Here is a 20,135-nt window from a genome sequence, read left to right as displayed (position 1 = left end):
AAACAGGCCATCAAGACAAGGATCAGGTTTCCTTTCGTGTTTTGAGAGCAAGTTACTGTTGGCCCGCTATGATGTGAGATGCTTATTTTTGGTGCAAGTCATGCCATGAATGCCAAGTGTTTGCAAATCGGAAGATTTTGGCTGAGCCTCAAAAAGCTATAATGTCTTTTGATGCATTTGCAAAATGGGGAGTAGATGCTGTAGGTTCAATGCCGAGGACCAACAATGGCAAAAGGTATATCCTTGTGGCTATGGACTATTTGACAAAATGGGTGGAGGCAAGAGAAGTAAAAGATGTAACAGCAGGAAGAGTGGCCTCTTTTTTATATGAACAGGTGTGTTGTAGGTTTGGAGCTCGTATGGTTATCATTTCTGATGGTGGACCAGTGTTTAGGGAAAAACTTGTTGTTGCTGCTCTCATGGAGAAATTGAAAATTCAGCATAGACATTCTTCTCCTTGCTACCCACAATGCAATGGATTGGTTGAGAATTGCAATGGTCAAATTGTGAAGATGCTATCAAAGTATGCTAGAGCGAGTCCTAAAGAGTGGGACTTGGACTTGGAAAAGTGTTTGTGGGCTTATAGAACTGCGTATAGAGTGTCAACACAGTTTACACCATATGAGCTTGTTTATGGAAAAGAAGCTCTTATGCCCATACAAGTTAGTTGGATGCTTTGAAGTTGTTGTGCAGAATGCAAGGTGAGCATAATGACAAGCTGCAAGAAAGAATTCTTTCTCTAGAGTTGTTGCAAATAAATAGAGAGAAAGCCAGTGATTATTATCTTCAACAAGCAGAGACAAGGATGGAGAAAATGAATAAGAGGCTGCCAGAGAAAAAGATCAAAGAGGGAGATCTGGTGATGAAGTATGATTCTCGCTTGGATTTTACTTTTCAAAAGAAGTTGAGGGACAACTGGTTGGGTCCATACAGAGTGAAGCATGTATTTCCTAATGGCACCTATGAGTTGGAAAAATTGTATGGTGAACGTTTGTGCTATAGAATAAATGGTTATAGATTGAAGAAATATTTTGCGAGGGATGTAGTTCCAGATGCAAATAGTCTCTTGGTTGAGCATAAATGCTCTACCAAGAGGGTGGGCAATGATGATAGACCGCTTTTGGCGTGTACAAAGTAGCGTTTATATGCATGGTCATATGTACAAAAAGATGGAAATACATGAATTTGGGAGATTTGCAAAGTGGTTTCAAGTTTGAAAAAAGATGCAACGTGTACACATTGTGAATAGTCAGGTTTGCGTGCTAGCAGTCGGACACATGTACATGCCCGGACAGGGTATCGGGGCCTTGGATATGGTTCTAGGTGGCTTATTTTGGCTCTAGAGAATGTGTTTGAGCTTTCTAGAATATAAATAATGCAAGCAACAAGTATGGGTACTCTCATCCCACTCTAGAAGTTTGGGACATGTAGTGACTGTCTATTTACGGTGCTTGATCTGCGGTGATGCGTGCACCACCCTAGAAGTGGTCAAAAATAGAATGTGGGGAAGGAAGAAAGGTTCCTACAGGTGGCCTAGTGCAGTCCCGTCGCGTTCACGTCCTATTTTTGAGTGTGTGGAGGAGTGAATGAGAGCTTTCTCTCTTCAATTTTTCACTTGGGAGAGTCTATGGAAGTTCTGAGGTTTCCATGGATGTGTGTGTGCAAGGAATTGAGGGAAGTTTTGCCATATACATGTGGTAGTGATGTGTGTGAACACACTAGGACCATCGGGGAATTTTTTCCCTCTTTAGGAGGTTTTTTCCCCCCGTGCATTGTATATAAACCCATCACTCTAGGTCTATCTATCTTTTCCATTACACACCATGTAACACACTCTCTATTGTGTGCCTTGAGCTTCCTTCATCTTCTCCAAGCTGTGTGTGTTTCTCTGCAACCCTAATTCCAACAATTGGTATCAGAGCAGGTTACGTCCTCTCGGGATTAGTCGCCAGCTGCTCTAGCACCCGCCTGCTCACTTTCTCCGATTATAGTGAGGTTTGGCAAGCGTTCGCAGATCTGCTCAGATTTCTGATTCGGGCTCATTTTGGCCTCCGTTTCCACTACAGGTAGGTTTGCACATGCTATTTTGTCATTTTGTGCAAAATTTTTGTCAGTGCCATTTTTTGTATAACAGGTGCCTTACAATCTTCTACCTTTTGTGCTATATAGCACGTATTGTTCCTGCTTCGTTTCTCCTCTTTTCGAGCAGTTTTCATAATGGGTGCAGCATTTACCATGGCTGACAACAACATAGATGTGTTCAAGATGTTTGGAGCTGAGGATAGGTTGGATGGAGATAATTACCCTATGTGGGCTTACATGATGCGACATGTTCTTGTGTCAAAGGGCGTCTGGAATATTGTGTAGGGCATTGATGTATGTCCTGGTTCTAAGGATGCAGGTGATGTTGAGGATGTTGCAGGTCTTGTTGCAAGGATTGCTGCTATTAGAGTTGTTTTGCCTATGACAGAACAATCTTGTTGGGATGTAAAGGATGCACATGCTCATGCATTGATTGCGTTGTCTGTGAAGTGCACCATTGTTCCTCACATTCGTTGAGCAAAATTTGCAGAAAAGGCTTGGGATATTTTGGCTGGTCTTTATGTAAGTCACAATGAGACTAAAATTGCTTTGCTGCGTAAAGAGTTGGAGTAGAAGATTATGCATGAGGAAGATGATAAGGACACTTTCCTTGTTGGTGTCAAGGATATCAATGACCAGCTTATTTTGCAGGTGAAGTGATTTCAGATAGTTCCCTTGTGCAGATTGTTCTTGATGCCTTACCAGATTCATACGAGACTTTTGCTAGTACTTGGAGACTGATGACCCAAGGAAATCATGAAGTTGTCAAGTTTGATGCATTATGCACATTGTTGTTGCAAGAGTTACTTTCCAAAAAAATCAGGACTAGGTAGCATGCAGCTGAACAGGCTTTTATTGCTTCTCAAAGAAAGGATGGTAACAACAATACAACCATTTCTTATGGTTCTGCTGTGAGTGGAATTTTTTTTGTTCCTAATGCTTCTACTGGCAGCAATTCATCTGGAAATTCTGGTGATAAGGGAAAAAAGAAAATACGTTGCCATTATTGTAAAGCTAATGATCACTTGATCAAGTCGTGTCCTAAGTTGAAGGCCAAAGAGGCTAAGAAGAAAGAGGGTGGTTCCACTACAAATGCTGGTTCCACTACAAATGCAGCCAGTGTTGAGTCTTCTGTGAGAGGAGACTATGTTGTTGATGTTGATGTAGAATGGGATTTTAGCTTAGAGTGCACTTAAAATCCTGCTGTCCATGATGCATGCTTGTCAATTGTGCTGCAGATTCACATGTGTGGTATTTTGATAGTGGTGCTACAAAGCACATTACCTCACATCGTGAATTGTTCACCTCTCTCGAGTCTGTCTTTCATGGGAATTCAGTCACTTGTGCCAACAATGCCTCTTATCCGGTTCATGGATTTGGAAAGATTGTGCTTACTGCTCCAAATGGCAATTCTTTCACACTTGTTGATGCACTTTATGTACCTGGGATCAAGAAGAATCTTTTGTCTATATCTGCACTTGCTAGATTTGGACTTGTAGTCAAATTTGTGGATGATAGATGTACAGTTCATGATCTCAGTTTTGGTGATGAAATTGTTGCATCTGGCTTTTGTGCCGTGGGTTTTATAAGCTCACTTTGCATGACAAGTGTGGAAAAAATTTTCCAAATACAATTGCAGATTCAAGGGCTATTTCAAATGCAAAACTTTGGCATGCACGTTTTGGTCATCTTAATTTTGCCAATTTGCTGTATTTGCAGAAATCTGATATGGTTGCTTCTTTGCCGCCTCTTGAAGCACCTATTAAAAATGTTTGTGAAGGCCGTATTTTCGGTAAGATGCAGTGTTCTAAGTTTCCAAAGGATGGTTCAGTTCGGGCCACATGCAGGTTGCAGTTTGTGCATAGTGATATTTGTGGGCCCATGCAAACTCCGTCCTTGGGCAATTACCTTTACTTCGTGAGTCGTGACTTTCATTGATGACTACTCCAGGCATGCATGGGTATTTCCGCTTAAAGCGAAGTCCGAAGTTTTTATGTGCTTCAAACAATTTCTAGCTATGGCTGAAAATGTCTCGAAATGTACTATGGGCACCCTCCGTTCCGATCGAGGGGGAGCATATGTGTCATGAATTCAATGCATTTCTGGATAGTCGTGGGATAAAACACCAATGTACAGTGCCTTATACACCTTAGCAAAATGGTGTTGTTGAGAGGAAAAACAGGTCACTTACAAAAATGGCATGATGTATGGTCAAAAGTCAAGCTTTTCCGCACTCTTTTTGGCTTGAGGCCATCATGTGTGCCAGTTATGTACTAGACAGGTGTCCTACGAAAGCTTTGTAGCCTATTACTCCATATGAAGCATGGCATGATATAAATCCTTCTATTGAGCACATGAGTGTTTTTGACTATTTGGCAAATGCTTTGGTGCCACAAACACAGCGCAGAAAATTGGATTGTAAGGCTGTCAAAGTATTTTTGTTGGTTATAGTGCTGAAAGAAAAGGTTACAGGTTGTATCATCCGCAAACAAAACAAATTATGGTTTCACAGGATGTAGTGTTTGTGGAAGATTCTGTTTAGTCCTTGCTGTCATGTACTAGAGACAGTAATGTAAGCTCACAGGACATTTACGACACTTTTTTGCCTCTTTTCAGTGGTGGAAATACGAATGTATGTTCCAATGAGGCAAATGTACAGCCTATGGGGGTTTCTCAAAATGTACAGCCTATTACTGATGCAGTTGTACATGATGTACTTGATGAGGAAAGGGATGAAAATGAGCAGGCTAGAGGTATGCCAAAATGGCTGGTGCACACTTTCCGTGATAGTAAATTGGATGCACCTTTGTCTAGTCATACTTGTTTAGGCTCTTGCTATGCATCTTATGCATCAGATTGTTATGCTTTGGGTGTGTCTAGCTTACATGACGTTGAGGAGCCTCTGTCTTTTGATGAAGCATAGAATTTAGAAGATTGGATGGCTGCCATGTAATCAGAATATGATGCACTTATAGAAAATGACACATGGACTTTATATGATTTGCCTCCTGGCAAAAAGGCCATTGGTACAAAGTGGGTTTACAAGTTGAAATGCAAGCCGAATGGTGAGATCGATCGCCATAAGGCTCGACTTGTTGCAAAGGGTTATGCACAAAAAAAAAGGCATAGATTATGAAGAGACTTTTGCTCCCACTTGTTGTATGACTACTGTGCGTTTTCTATGTGCATTGGCAGCTCATTCTGGTTGGGATGTACATTAAACAAACATTGTTACTGCTTTCTTGAATGGTGACATATTTGAGGAAGTTTATGTAACGCAGCCTCGCGGTTTTGTCAAGAAAGGACAAGAGGACAAAGTGTGCAAATGTAACAAGGCTTTGTATGGGTTGAAGCAATCTCCTTGTGCTTGGTATGAGAAAGGTGACACTCATTTGGTCAAACAAGGCTTTTGTAACAGTCCAACAGAAAGCACATTGTATGTAAAGCGTGAGGGTGATGTACTTCTCATTGTGGTTCTTTATGTAGATGATTTGCTGATCACTAGACCAAATTTTTTGAATTTAAGGTTGATTTGAATGCTACTTTCAAGATGAAAGATTTGGGGTTTTTGCATCATTATTTGGGCATACGGTTTAAGCAATGCGATGGTGGTATTGCCTTGTGTCAAAAAAGATACATAGAGACATTTCTATGTAAGTTTGGACTTGAGGATTGCAAACCTATTGACACTCCCATGGAAACAGGTTTGAAGTTGAGTCTACATGATGCTGGCGATCCTGCTGATGTCACTCTTTACCAAACTGTTGTTGGCTACCTCATTTATGTATGCAACACGAGGACAATATTCAATTTGCAGTCTCACAGGTCAATAGATTTATGCATAGCTCAGGGTCTAAGCATTGGCAGGCTGTCAAGAGGATTTTTTGCTACCTTAGTGGCACTTACATCTTGTCTTGTTTTATCCCAAGGGGGAAACATTGCCACCAGATTTACATGCTTTTTCAAACTCAAATTGGGTTGGTTTTTTTGACATACGAGTATCCACAAGTGGTTTGCAGTTCATGTATATCATGGTGAGCAAGAAGCAACCTACTATGGCCACTTCGAGTTGTGAGGCTGAGTACAAAGTAGTCTTCACAACTACGATTGAGTGTGTATGGCTTAGATGCCTTATGGCTGATTTGGGTGTTGGAAAGGACACTGCCAACACTATCTACACTGACAGTCAGAGCGCATTGGCAGTTGCAAGGAACCCAGTTTTTCATGCTTGCACAAAGCACATTGAGGTGCATTACCACTATGTCAGGGAGAGGCTCTCAACAGGAGAGATCAACTTGGCTTATGTGCCAACACAGGACAACCTTGCAGAGCTTTTCACAAAGGCATTGTCTTGTGAGAAGCTCGAATCTTTCCACAAAGCTTTGGGCTTACTCCCCTTTGTGGACTGATCATGTCCTCAGGGCATGGCACTTCCCTTTACTGATGTGCCAGCTCTCGTTCACCGCATCACTCCAGCGGGGATTTGTTACCATATACATGTGGTAGTGATGTGTGTGACCACACTAGACCACCGAGGCATTTTTTGCCTCTTTAGGAGGTTTTTTTCCCCTGTGCATTGTATATATGCACATCACTCTAGGGCTATCTATCTTTTCCATTGCACACCAAATGACACACTCTCTATTGTGTGCCTTGAGCTTCGTTCATCTTCTCCAAGATGTGTGTGTTTCTCTGAAAACCTAATTCCAACAAGAAGAAGGTGTGACTTTCTGCAAGACTATGTGACCCTGTATCGGTGCCATTAGGGTTGGTGCTACTCCAAAGAGTCCAACAGAGTGGAGTTTTGTGAAGCTTTTGCAATGGTTTGAGAGAGGACTTTTGTGGCTAGATTTTTTGAGTTTTTGATGGTTTTTCTTCTATATTTTGGTCACCATCAAGTGTGATTTCAAGTGTTGATCAACTCGACTCACCGTGTAGTGTCTGCGGACAGGCAAGGGCTTATAGGTCGAGGTATTTGGAGTTTGAATTGAGCTTGTGGGTAGTATTTTTATTGAGCTCTTGAGTGGTGGTGGGTGTGGGTTGGAATTCAAGTAAATTTCTTGTGTGGTGTTGAGTTGTCTGGTTGTGTGAGTGTGCGCACGGCGTCTTTTGCTCTATCAAGGTCTTTGTATTTGTTATCATGGATTGAACCAGGTAGCAGTCAAGAATAAGTATGCAATACTAAGGATTGATGAATTGCTTGATCAATTACATGGATCTATTATCTTCACAAAGGTTGATCTTAAGTCAAGGTATTACCAAATCCGAATCAAGGAGGAGGATATACCAAAGACCAGATTTAATACTCGTTTTGAACATTATGAATTTACAATTAAGCCTTTTGGACCTACTAATGCTCCTGCAACTTTTAATCGTCTTATGAACGACGTGTTTCGGAACATCTTGATGATTTTGTTCTTGTATTCTTTGATGATATCCTGGTTTACTCAAGAAACAGAAAAGAACACAAACAACATGTGCAACAAGTACTTGGACTTCTCCATCAAAATCAACTTTATGCCAAACGTAGCAAATGCACCTTCTTCACTGACAAGGTGGAATATTTGGGATTTATTGTATCCAAAGATGGTGTTTTGATGGATAGAAGCTCATAAGCCTTCTGAAAATCCACTCCGCAAGGCTCTTGTTCGTAGAAATCCCTGAGCCCCAGCCTGTGGTTAGCTTCTTTGGTTTCTGGCTTGGCAGCTACATCATAGACTTCTTTGGGTAGGAGTTGCAACTCTACATGATGCCCCTATTCACTTTTGAACCTACCAGTGAAGACCGTAGTGTGGGGATCTTCTAATTGTTCTCTGGAGAGGTAGGATGCCTTTGCTGCTTTGACTGACTCGGGATCTAGTTGATAAGCGGCAGTTCTTGTAGTTTCTCCTTTTGGTTGAGCTTCTTTTTAGCCCTCTCCGTTGCTTACATGGATCCTGTTCAGTGAATAGAGTGCAAAGTTAGCAGATTTGTCGGAATTATCTCTGAAATTTCCTTTACGCTGAAATGCTGACAATTTGGTCCACTTTGCTTCAAATCAATTTTTGAACAAGCAAAGATGCATAAAAACATGCAAGGAACAAAACTGTGTGGTCAAAACAAAATTTGTAGCCAAAGTAAAGTGGCTTTATAGGCTTGAAGTATATACCAAATACATGCTCTGAGTGAAATATGGGCTCATTTGGATGCCTAGAGTGAAAATGGTACCAGCTTTTGGCTTTAGGTCTCTAAAACAGTAGATAAAGGAAATTTGAGATTTTGAGCTCTAAATTGGTTCAAATTTGGCTAGTGGGCTTAACACATCATGTACTTTGGATGTATGATGGCAAAATATCAAAACTCCCCAATTTTGACTAGAAAGTAAATAATCATGATTATTAACTAGAGTAAATAATCAGTCGATCACTTTGTGCTCTGTTGACTCTGAAATCACCGCTTTTTGTGACTACACTTCCTGTTGGGTTGGTCGGTGAACTTTGAGGCTTTGGACTTGTCCGCAACATAGTCGTGCAGCAACCTGTCCAATTCTGGCTCATTTGGAGTCAGTTTGACCTTGTATGTCGAATTTTGACTCTTTGTAACCTTCAAGCCGTTTTCTACTGTTTGAGGGCTTTGCTTGATGGATTTCACCAAACCAATCATATACATTGTATATGGAGCTCATTAGCAAGCCATCTGTGGAGTCAGGTCGAAATTTTGGCATTTGTCAAAACCATAACTTTTCTATTAGGGACCCCCTCGACCCCAACCGAATGGTCAACTGGTGATATAGAAAGGTTCTATTATGTTAGGCATGCTATGGTTCAAATCCCATTTGATTTGGTCAAGCTGGCAGGCCGCTATGGTCAGTTTTAGATCGTAGGTCTTCGTGCACTGCTCGGTTTCTAGGGTTTTTCCTAGAGCTTTAGACTAGCTACCGGCAGTACAAAATGAATCATTGTCCAGTAAAAAACTTACCCCTCATGTCTCGTGTGAGACGGCATTGAAAATGGTCAACTGTGGGCTCCGGAAAAGTCGCACGAAAGAGGCCGAAATCTCTCTCTGCAAAGGCTCCAAGTGCAAATGAGGTGGTTTTAGCCTACCTTGGATATCTATACCCGGACTTCCCGAACCAAATTTCCTCAAATTCCCCCGTTAGCCCTACTAGGCCGTGAAATCTATGTTAGACTCAAAAATTTCCCTGATCGGATTCCTGTAGCTCATTCTGCAAGAATTTTGCAAAAGTAGGCATGGCCGCCTAATTTAGGTTTCCCGCTTCCATCTTCTGATTTCATTGAAAATTTTTGTGCTTGTCCGCCTTGTCTTTCTAATCACCATCATGTCTTTCATTTTTTCATCTGAGCTTCCCTGCTAATTATTATTAATTTTTGATCTGTTTATTTAAAAAAATTAAAGAAAATAGCCAAATGCTCTAAAAAAGTAAAGTAAAAATCCAATAATTAAGAAAATCCCTTGACAAACATAGCTTTATTTTTTTCTGTTGGATTTTTCTATTTTTAAGTCTCATTATCAATAAAAATGATGAAAAATACCCAAAAAAGAACTATTTTTGATAATTTTTTGATAGTATATACACTATTTACACTCATCGGGAAGATATTATCAGTGAATTTTTCCTTGATGATGAATTATAAGAGCATTATTAGGTAATTTTGCAAAAAATCACACGTTAACGTCAAACTTTTTCCTCCCTCTTCAAACATTGCCCTTAATTATTTAGTACGTAGGACTTAATACTTAGTGTCCTTCCACCCCTCCTAGATAGCGTACTCCGGGACGACTGTGTGCATGGGTTGAACAATTGTGTCTATGCATAGCCATGATTGGCTCTATCATGCTATGAAGATTAATGCAATTCAAACCAATATGCTATGCAAGAGCTGGGTCTTGAGTAATTAACTCAAGGGTTTCCGATGTCGAGGTAAGAGAAAATCTTGTAGCTTGTGTGCCCTCTGTTTGATTGTACCATCAGGATGCTTTAGCACATTGATTGCTTGAGCTGTTGGTAGCACTTTTGACTATTGTTGAGCTTTTTCTCGCCACTGGTAGCTTGGTTGGCTTGGTGCTGCCTAGTGTGTTGAAGTCTTTTGAGACTTAACTCACCATTGCTTGATTGGCTTTACGGTTTGTGGAGAAGATAAGTGCTCCTTTTTCTTCCATACCATTTCCATGTTAGGTTCCTTGCTCGGAGATGCTCATCTCTGTGTTTTAACCCTTGGAACTTCTTTTGTTTTGTTGATGAAGTTTTAGGCACCCAGATCTTAATCGGTTTATCCTTAAGCTGTGCTTTTGGTACCCAAATTTGCCTGACTCCTTGCATGCTACATGTAGCATTTGATTATCGAGGGGATGGAGAAGATTCACTACTTTGTGGTTTGGTCTGTTGATTAATTCTTTTCCATTCCTCCTTGCTTGGTGCAATTGGAACAATGAGTTGCCCTCCTTTAGGTGATTCGTATCCCAATCTGGTACTGCTTTGTATGTTCGCATCCAAGGAATTCCAAGAATCATCATTTCATTCATGTGTTCATCTGGTAAGCATACAAATTGAGGAGGACATGAACATCCATGTACTATCACATTCAAGTTGACTACTCCCAATGTTGGAGTTGGGTTCTTGTGCATCCTTTGATTGTCGCTATTCCTGCTGTCAACGCTTGACTTGTGGCCTTCTTTTATGTGGAATAACTGACTGCATTTACTCTAGCTCCTATGTCGACCAAAGCATTGGTGCTATGATTGTTGAGCTGTAATTTGATGCGCAGATCCATTCCGTCTAACCACTCATCATCTGTTGAAACTGCGTCTTTATGTAATTCCCATTGCCGATCATCTATTTCCAAAGCGTTGATGGGGATCGGTATCTGTTGATTCTTGAGAGCAGCTTTCTGCTTGAGTACCTGACGCCTAGCTTCCTCTTGGGCTTCCTCAATAACCTGTTGTCATTTGATCTTTCTTTGCCTGGTTGCATGCATTCTTTCTAGCAATTCATTAGTTAATGGCAAATTGTATTTCTTTAAACGACATCCACTAATCCAATTAGCCATTGGTTCACCATCTAGGGTGGACAATTTTACTGCTCCACTTGGAGATATATCTTCAATGATAAATGGTCCATTTTCCTTTTTCTTAAACTTGGGAATGTGTTGCTTAAGGGAATAGACTAAAACTAAGTCCCCTTTCTTGAAGATTTTTGTGATTAAGTGGAAATCAAAAAACTGTTTTTGTTTCTGCTTTTGTGCATAGATATGAGCTACAACAGTTAGACTTTACTCGTCTAGCTTTTCCAAATCTTCAAGTCTTTCTAACAATTCATGTCCAGTCCACTCAAGATTCTGTGCTACCCTTAATGTCGGCAATAGAAATTCTATTGGCAGTATGGCATCAAGACCATAAACAAGGTTAAAGGGTGTGGCATTTAAAGATGTTTTGAATGAAACTCGATAAGCCCATAGAGATGCATGGAGATTCATTTCCCAGTCTGTCCTTCCTGAACTAACCACTTTAGTCAGCACCGAGCTAAGAATTTATTTGTATGCTCAGCTTGTCCATTTGCTTGTGGGTAATAGGGAGCTGACTTGTCCATTTGCTTGTGGGTAATAGGGAGCGGGAGTTGACTTGTTATGGATGACCATAAACTCATTAAGCAAATAGTCTATTACCACATTGAGGAAATGAGTTCCCCAATCACTAACAATATCTATTGGCAGTCCATATCTCGTGAATACATACTCGTATAAGAATGGAACAGTTTTTTTGGCATCATTCTTTTGAGTTGCTTTAGCCTCGGCACACTTGGTCAAATATTCCGTAGCTACAATGATACATTGAGCTTGGGTTCTATAAGCAGGTGGTTGTATCGGTCCAACAAAATCTATACCCCATTTTGCGAGATCTCTAGCCCCCATCATTGGTCTTAAGGGCATGCTATCTACTCGTGTTGGCATTTTTGCTCGTTGACAAGCATCACACCTTCGAATATATATTCTTTAGCATATGCAAAAAGTGTTGGCCACCATATGTTGCCATCAAGATTGCTCTTGCGGTGGTCTCACTAGAAAAGTGACCTCCAGCTAATCCAACATGTGCTTGTTCTATAATCGGAATATACTCCTCTTCATTTGCACAAAGATGCAAGTGTTGATCTTTACCTCTCCGATATAATTGGTTCACTATAAGAGCATAGTCTCTTGCTTCAGTTTCAATTGCTCTTTGACGGCGTTTACTCATATCCTCAGGAAATGTTCGGCTCGATAAGTAAGTAACCAGATAATTACTCCACTTAGAAACATGTGACATTTGAAACAATGTTACATGAGGAATGGGTGTCTGTTTTTGACATTGAGGGAAATCTTTTACAAAAGATCGAACATTTCTCCTCATAGTTGGCCAAAATACTCCAAGTCTTAAGATTCTTTGCATAGTTTGGTCTTCCGCAAAGTGAAGTCCTACTATGGTAACATGTCTTGACTTAGGTACTATTCTTTTTCTTCAAGATTAATGCATAAAAGAAATATCCCATCCTGATTTCTTTTGTATAGACTTCCAGTTAGTAATTGATACATAGCCAATTGCTCAATTAATCCGATTGTGATAGGAAGTGGTATTTGTGAATCCACTTGAGCTATTGTTATTAATGACACAATGTTTTCCGACCATCTAGGTATCATTTCTATGGAGAACAAATAGGCATATGGTAGATCATCGTCTACCCCTTTAGCTGATTCTCCTGAAACAATCCTTGACAAATGATCTGCTCGTTGATGTTTAGTGCCTTTTTTTACAACCACAGTGAAATCAAATTCAAGAAGAATGATGAACCATCTCACTATTCTCCTTGTGCTGCATGGCTTGTTGACCAAATACAACAAAGCTTGGTGGTCCACAAAGAACACAAACTTGTTTGCTAATAGGTAATGTCTATACTTTTTAACGGCATAGATCATTCCTAGTCCTTCTCTTCGGTGGTGGTGTAATTCTTTTCCGCCATGTTCAGTTTTTGGGTAGCATAAGAAATAGGAAATTAAATTTTCCCATCTCCTGGTTGAGCTAGTATACAACCGATAGCAAAATTAGAAGCATCTACATGTATGTGGAATACCTTATCCCAATCTGGTGCTTTCAATATTGGAGCTGAGGTGAAAGCTTGCTTAAGATTCATGAAGGATTCTTCACATGCCTCGGTCCATTCAAAGTGCGCAATCAAGCTATACATGGGTTTTGCAATTATAGCGTACATGTACATGAACCGTCGGTAATATTCACAATGTCCCATGATGGCTTGTACCCCCTTTACTGTTGTTGGTCAAGGAAAATCAGAAATGACATGAATCTTCTCAATATCAGTAGCTATGCCACTTTTAGACACTATATGTCCAAGAATTTTTCCTTGTCTTCCCATGAATGTACACTTTTTAGGATTTAAGCAAATTCTATAAAGTCTACATTTTTTGAATACCTTTTTGAGGCATTCAAATGATCAGCCCGGATTGATGAATGTACGCATAGATCATCCATATATACTTCTAAGAATTTCCTAAGATATTCTTTGAAAGCATGGTTCATCAACCTTTGAAACATGGCTGGAGCATTAGTTAACCCGATAGGCAAATATACCCCATTCTGTTGCAAAAGCAGTTTTGTGCTGATCTTTTGGGTCAACCAAAAGTTGATTGTATCCCAAAAAGCCGTCTAAGAAGCTGTAAGCTTATTTTCCTGCAACTCATTCTAAAATATTCTCAGCTATAGGAAAAGGAAAGTTGTCTCTAATGGTAGCTACATTCACCTTCTTGAGATTAACACACACTCGTAATTTTCCATTCTTCTTGGGTACTACCATAATTGGAGACACCCAATCTATGTGTTCAATTTCATAAATGATTTTGGCTTTCTTTAGTTTTTCAATCTCTTCTTTTATCTTCCTGGAAAATGTTTCGTTATACGTGTATGGTCTCTGTCTACTTGGTTTTGCATCATCTCTCATGTGTATGGTATGTTGACAGATTTATGGATCAACTTCCTTGAGATCCTTGTAAGACCAAGCGAAGATATCTTGGTATTCCTTTAACAAGCTTAGCAAAAGCTTTTCTTCTTCTTCTGTTAGGTCATTCGCAATGTAAGCAGGTTTAGGCTCTTCTCCTAGTTCATCCAAGTCTATCCTTTTAGCGTTTTCAGGTCCTTCGTAAGACTCGCCCTGTTTCCGTAGTTCCCTAAGAGGTTGTTCAACTATAATTTTTGATCTTGGAGAGTATACTTTTTGTAATGGGATGGAATATGCATTACATCCTTACCATCCTCTTCCATGGTTTCCATTTCGGTTGTGTATATCTCCTTTCGAGCTTTTTTCAACTCTTAATATTTCTTTTTCCGCTCGACTTTGATCATGAGTGGTTTCTTATCCTGTGATTTTTCTTGAGTACTCTTCCTTGTTTTTCTCGATGTTTGAGACATTTTTGAGTTCTTTTGGAAGGATATCTTCCAGTTATTTTGTCCTTAACGTAGTTATTTGCATTTATCTCCATCAAGAATTGTGTTTTACCGAAGACTGATGACATAGGTCGTGTTTTCACAATTCCGATGTCTCTCTTTCGTCTATACCTTTTCTGTCTTCTTGATTTCTGGTTTGGAAAGTCAAAAAACTTTTCCTCCCCTCCTTTTAAGAGTAACTTGGCTCTCATATGCTCTTTTTTTGACCCCGAATCTTTTGAGGTAGTTGAGTGTTCATCTAACTCATCAGTTGCATCGTAGTAGAGGTCTGAAAAGACTTGTTGAGCTTTCATTAAGTCCCTGGGTTCCTCATCTTCGTTTTCAATGTTGAGGATTGAAATCATTTGGATGGGAATTATGTCGTAGCCATCCTCATTGCAAAATTGAGTAGGCATAGACGTACTCACACATACATCCATCGTTGCTGAAATTTGAGTCCACTCGAATGGCTCAAATAATGCTTTGGAAAGGGTTTAGATATGTAGGCTTTGTCTGTGCAATCCCTTTCTAGGATACATTCTTCTCGTCTTAATCTTCCGTCTTCTAAAGCTCCACACATCCAAATAGGAGTGTCTTTGTTTAACCAAGATGGGAGTTTAGTTTCAGCCGAAGAGACTAAATCAAACTCTTGGATGGGTGTTTTCAAGACATCTCTATAAGTGCGGTCTTTTAGATTGACTCTTGTTATAGATCCCACTTGCTTCAAGTACAAAAAATTGTTTCCCTAATCTTGGATAAGCTGTACCTGTTGGATGAAAGGTCTTCCTAGTATGATTTCATAGTTGAGGTTTTTCCCAAAGTCTACTATGGCAAACGTGTGTTGATATTCAATTCCACAAGAATTAACTATCACTTTTTCAAGTAGCCCTAAGGGTCTCTCAATGTGTCCGTAAGCCAACTGCAATTTCATTCGAGTTTGTCTAATGACTGGCTTTCCCCAGGATTCCCATACTGCTTTAGTGGCTATGGCTATGCCAGCTCCACTATCCAATATGCCATGGTTTCAATGTCATTCTATTTCACTGGGAGGGTGGTGTTTCCTTCTTCCCCTTCATAATATTCTCCGACTTTGTTCATGGGAATTGATCGAATCTCTTTGTTTTCCATTTCATTTTTTAATTTTTCCAAATTCTTCGAGATTAACCCCGTTATCCCCACCTTCTCTAGGGTTTTCTGTAAATCATTCCATAAGTATGGTCTGAGTTTTAATAGTTCTCCCAAGGTAAGAGTGCATTGGATGGGTGTAGACATGATTGAATGAATGTTGTCTACTTCTAGGGTATGTTCAACTCTTTTTACTTGAGTGGTCTTGCACACGATGGATTCATCTTCGTTATCTCCCAAGTAAGAAGGTAATGTTTTTAATGTAAATGGTTTTGACATTCCTGAAGCTTCCGATCTGCAATTCCCGTACAAGGATTGTAAATCCATGTTCATATCAGAAGGTAGGTTATCCAACCAAACTTCCTCTATAGAAGCAGACTTTAGAGTTAGGCTCCCATCATTGATCTCTCTTACTTTTTCCCATAAGTGTCCTGGCCAATCTTACTCTACAAATAGAATTCCATCTAAGGCATCTTCACTATCAGGCACTATAAGCTCTGGTTCGTTTGTTTCAAGGTGGGGTTTTGCCACCACATTGGATTTTTCTTTCGTTTCTTTTACCACAAGCTCTTTAGGTTTTGCAATAATTTCAAGCTTGGGATTTTGTTTTTTCAGCATTTCTTGCGTGATGTTACCAAATTTTGATAAGCTTCCAGCTTAGCTGCTTCCATGTCTGGAGATGGATAGTTTTCCCATTTGTTTTCCATGTTTTGGACTGCTTTAAGTCCTGCTTGGTAGGCTTCCAAGGCGGCATTAATAGGCTCAAAAATTTTATCAACCAGAATGGATCCTCCAGATTTCATGGTTGTTTCCTTGAATTCACTGCCATTTTCTTTCAACTTGTCCTGGACTAGCTTCTTTGCTTTCTCCTTGATTTCAACCCGTTGTTTTTGTTTTCTTATCTCATATCTTTTGCTTCTGCTTCTTTTGATTCTTTGAGAGGAAACTTTTGTGTTCTTCGAATCATCAGAGGAGTCGTGTTTCTTTTTCTTTGCCTGGGCTCTAGTGATTACCTTGATTGGAACAATCAGTTCACTCTTTGATGAGCTACTAGGCATCACTTGGACTATGTTTACTACGGTTTTACCATTGTTCAAAGGATTTTTAGGACAATCTTACGAAAAGTGTCCTCCCTTTTTGCAACATTGTATGCAATAGGCTTCAATTGGTTTGAGGGTTTTGTCAGGCTCTGGACATTCGTTTTTCCAATGGTCATCAACACCACAGTTATGACAGTTTCCTATTCTAGGCTTCATCATGGGTCTTCCCATGGGAGGTATGACACCTTGATTAGCTACATAATACATTGGTGCTAGCTTTGGTGCAGTATGAGACACTGTTTCTTCCATTGGTGGTGGATGTGGATTATACCAATCTCACTCTACCATTACTGTAGATGAACTAGGCTCTGCATAGGGTGTAAGAGACACCAATTCTTGTTCATCTATGACTCCTTCAGAGTGCATGTACTTTACAGGCACTGCATTATGTTCTGGATATGGAGTTTGTTACCCCAACACAAATTGAGGTCTTTCCATACCCATTGGTGGTCTTTGAGCTTGGGCCATATTAGGCTGATATCTGTACATGGGTTGTCCTTGTGGCCTCATGGGCACGTACTGAACATTCCCATCATACTTTGGTCTGAGTAGCACTCGTGAGTCTCATGGTTGGTCCATTTACCCTCGATTGCACACCATTTTTGTGGCCTAATTGGTTGTCCCTGTGGAGGTATCCCTTGTCTTGGTCCCCTCATAGGTGCTTTTTGCATGTTGTTCATCATGTCGTTCATCCTTTTTAGCATATCTTCTATGTCTAAGAGTGGTGCCATAGATGTACTATCACAGGTTTAGTGGATGCTATTTTCTCGCTTTGATTATCCTTAGGGACATCTTCTTCGTTGAAAATCTCGCAATTGTCTCCTAGGTCAATAGCATCAGACACACACGCTTCTAGGGTTGTATGATTTTTACTATAGAGTATAACATGAAGTTCTTTGTTTAGCAGTCCCTCCAAAAACAAAGATACAAGTCGTTCTTCTGTAGGTATCTCCAACTCTGGGCATATGGCAACGTATTGTTTCATTCGAGTTGCACAATCCCTAACAGACTCACCATGTTTCTGTTTAAAGCTATAGATTTGAGCTACCGTATTATGTTTGATCCCCGTTTTGGAACAAGCAGCTACAAATCCTTGAGATAATGTGTTCAATTCCATGATTGACCTTGGTAGAATGTTTTGGAACCATGTCAATGCTTTTCCTTCTAATGTAATTCCAAACCCCTTGAATTGAGTATGAAAATTGAATATACGCTCTGCTCTTAGCACTTGCTTAAAGCTTGCTAAGTGGTCGTATGAATCCCCTGATCCACTGTAATTTATGACCCATTTTTGAAAATCAGTTGGTTTGACGTGTCTGTTTGGTTCAACTCTAGGTCTTCTGGGAGTTGGTCTTGTTTCGAGTCCTTCAAATCAGTCTAGTGGAAATAGTGACTCATGTAGCCCTGGACTGGCATTAGTGTTACCCGATTTTCTATGTGATGAGGTGGTTTCTGGTTTCTTCACATTACTCTCAAATGATCTCTCACGGTGTTCATCTCTTGGAATTGTTTCTGGTCCTTGCCCCAATATCCAATCCCGTATGGAATACCCTTGGTATTTGGTTTTTTCTACCTCCTTAGGAGTCATCATAACAAAGTTTTGTTATAAAAATCCCTAAACAGGTAGGTTGGTAGGTCTGTTGATTCCTTATCTTTGATCTTGAAGATATATATGATCTTCATGGTTGTTAATTGTCCTGGTTTGGCATGATAAGTCCACAGAAGATCTTTTATGTTTCTATCTTTCCAACAATAGACTCTGATCCTAGGATTATCTGTACTAAGCCGTTTCAAAGTCTTCAAGCCTACTTGATCGTATCCCTCCAATTCTAAAGTTGTTGGTCCTTATTTTGCTGACATATCTGGGATTATGGTGTTTAATTCCAACCCCCATTGTCTATCACGTTAGGGTTTTTGACTTGTAAATACTGAGTTCCGTTTCGATCCATGTACATTTTTCCTTGTTTGTTTGCCCTAACCTCTTCTTCGAACTCAATACCATGGTCATCAATGCGAATAGCATACTCCTTGTTAGGGTCCAAGTAAACCTAGGCTCCATGACGGTTAGTCTTGTAAAAAGATAGTATATGCTTATAGCGCATTGTCGTTCCGATTTCCGAGTGAGTCAAGTAAGAAGACATTTCGGATGTTGAATCTGAAAAAGTATCTGAGACTTCTTCAGGAATTGTGTGCAAGGAATTGCCTTGATTCACGCTTTCTTTAGTAGATACTCTACTGGAGGTTTCTCCAAGTATGCCCTGATTTCCTAGTACACGACCAAATCTAAGGTTCATATAGACTTATGAAGCCTTGGATAGAGTACTTACCTTTGGAATGACTTGTCGTCAATTTCCACTTGATTCGATTGTAACTTTCTGTCAAGCCACTGATTCCTTCTCTACAACCTGATTTTTGTACAAATTTGATCAAGTTAGCTATTGTTCTATAAAGACAGTAGAGTTTTTTCTAACTCTCGTGTTTGGTCTTTGGATATCACTTCAGATCGAGCTATGAGAGTCAAAATTTGACTTTCAAATTTGACTTTAGCAAAAATCAAAGGTCTAATCTACAACCTGTAAATTGAGTGTACATGTATCAATTTTGATCCGATTGAACCCAAAATTGCCTTGTGGCTTTATATTATGTTGGTCTTTCACTGTATAAGTTCAAAAGTAAAAAATGATGTCTTTGGATAGCAGAAGTAAATAATCATGATTATTTACTTTTATCAGTTTTTTGCACTTTTTGGATTGGTTTGGAAGTATACAACTTGTTAGAGTCCCTGGACAAGTTTCAACAAGTTTGGACAAAATCTGATCAAGTTTATCAACTGTTTGGTGTCCGCAGACTTGATTTCAAGAATCTGGCTTAAGTCTCACTTTTGGGATCCAAATTTCACCAACATGGATTTGTGAGGTCTACTTGATGTGCTTGACCTTGTGGTATACTCAAATTTGCAAAATCATCAAGTTTTGAAGCAGATGTAAATAATTGCGATTATTTACTCCAGCTATTTTTCTGCAAGTTTTTGCCCCAACTTTGACACAGATATGTTAAGCACCTTTAGTTAAGGTCACTAGCCAAGTTTCATCAAGTTTGGATAATATTTTGATCAAATGGTCATCAATTATCTCTCCGCAGACTAACTTTGCAATTTTAGTCATAATTTTCAATCCAGTGATCCAAATCTTACCAAATTTGGTTTGTGGGCTTATTACAACATGGTGAAACTAGTGGTATGCTGACTTGGTCAAATAAGTTGAAAAATAGGGCAGATGTAAATAATCGTGATTATTTACTTCTGACAAATTTTTGTAAATTTTTGGTCAACTAAGCATGTATACATGTTTATCTCATCAACAT

The sequence above is a fragment of the Adiantum capillus-veneris genome, chromosome 29, assembly GCF_014529385.1.
Source record: "Adiantum capillus-veneris isolate H3 chromosome 29, ASM1452938v2, whole genome shotgun sequence".
NCBI lineage: Eukaryota > Viridiplantae > Streptophyta > Polypodiopsida > Polypodiales > Pteridaceae > Adiantum > Adiantum capillus-veneris.
The sequence above is the reverse complement of the archived record's forward strand: the minus strand, read 5'-3'. Positions refer to the sequence as shown.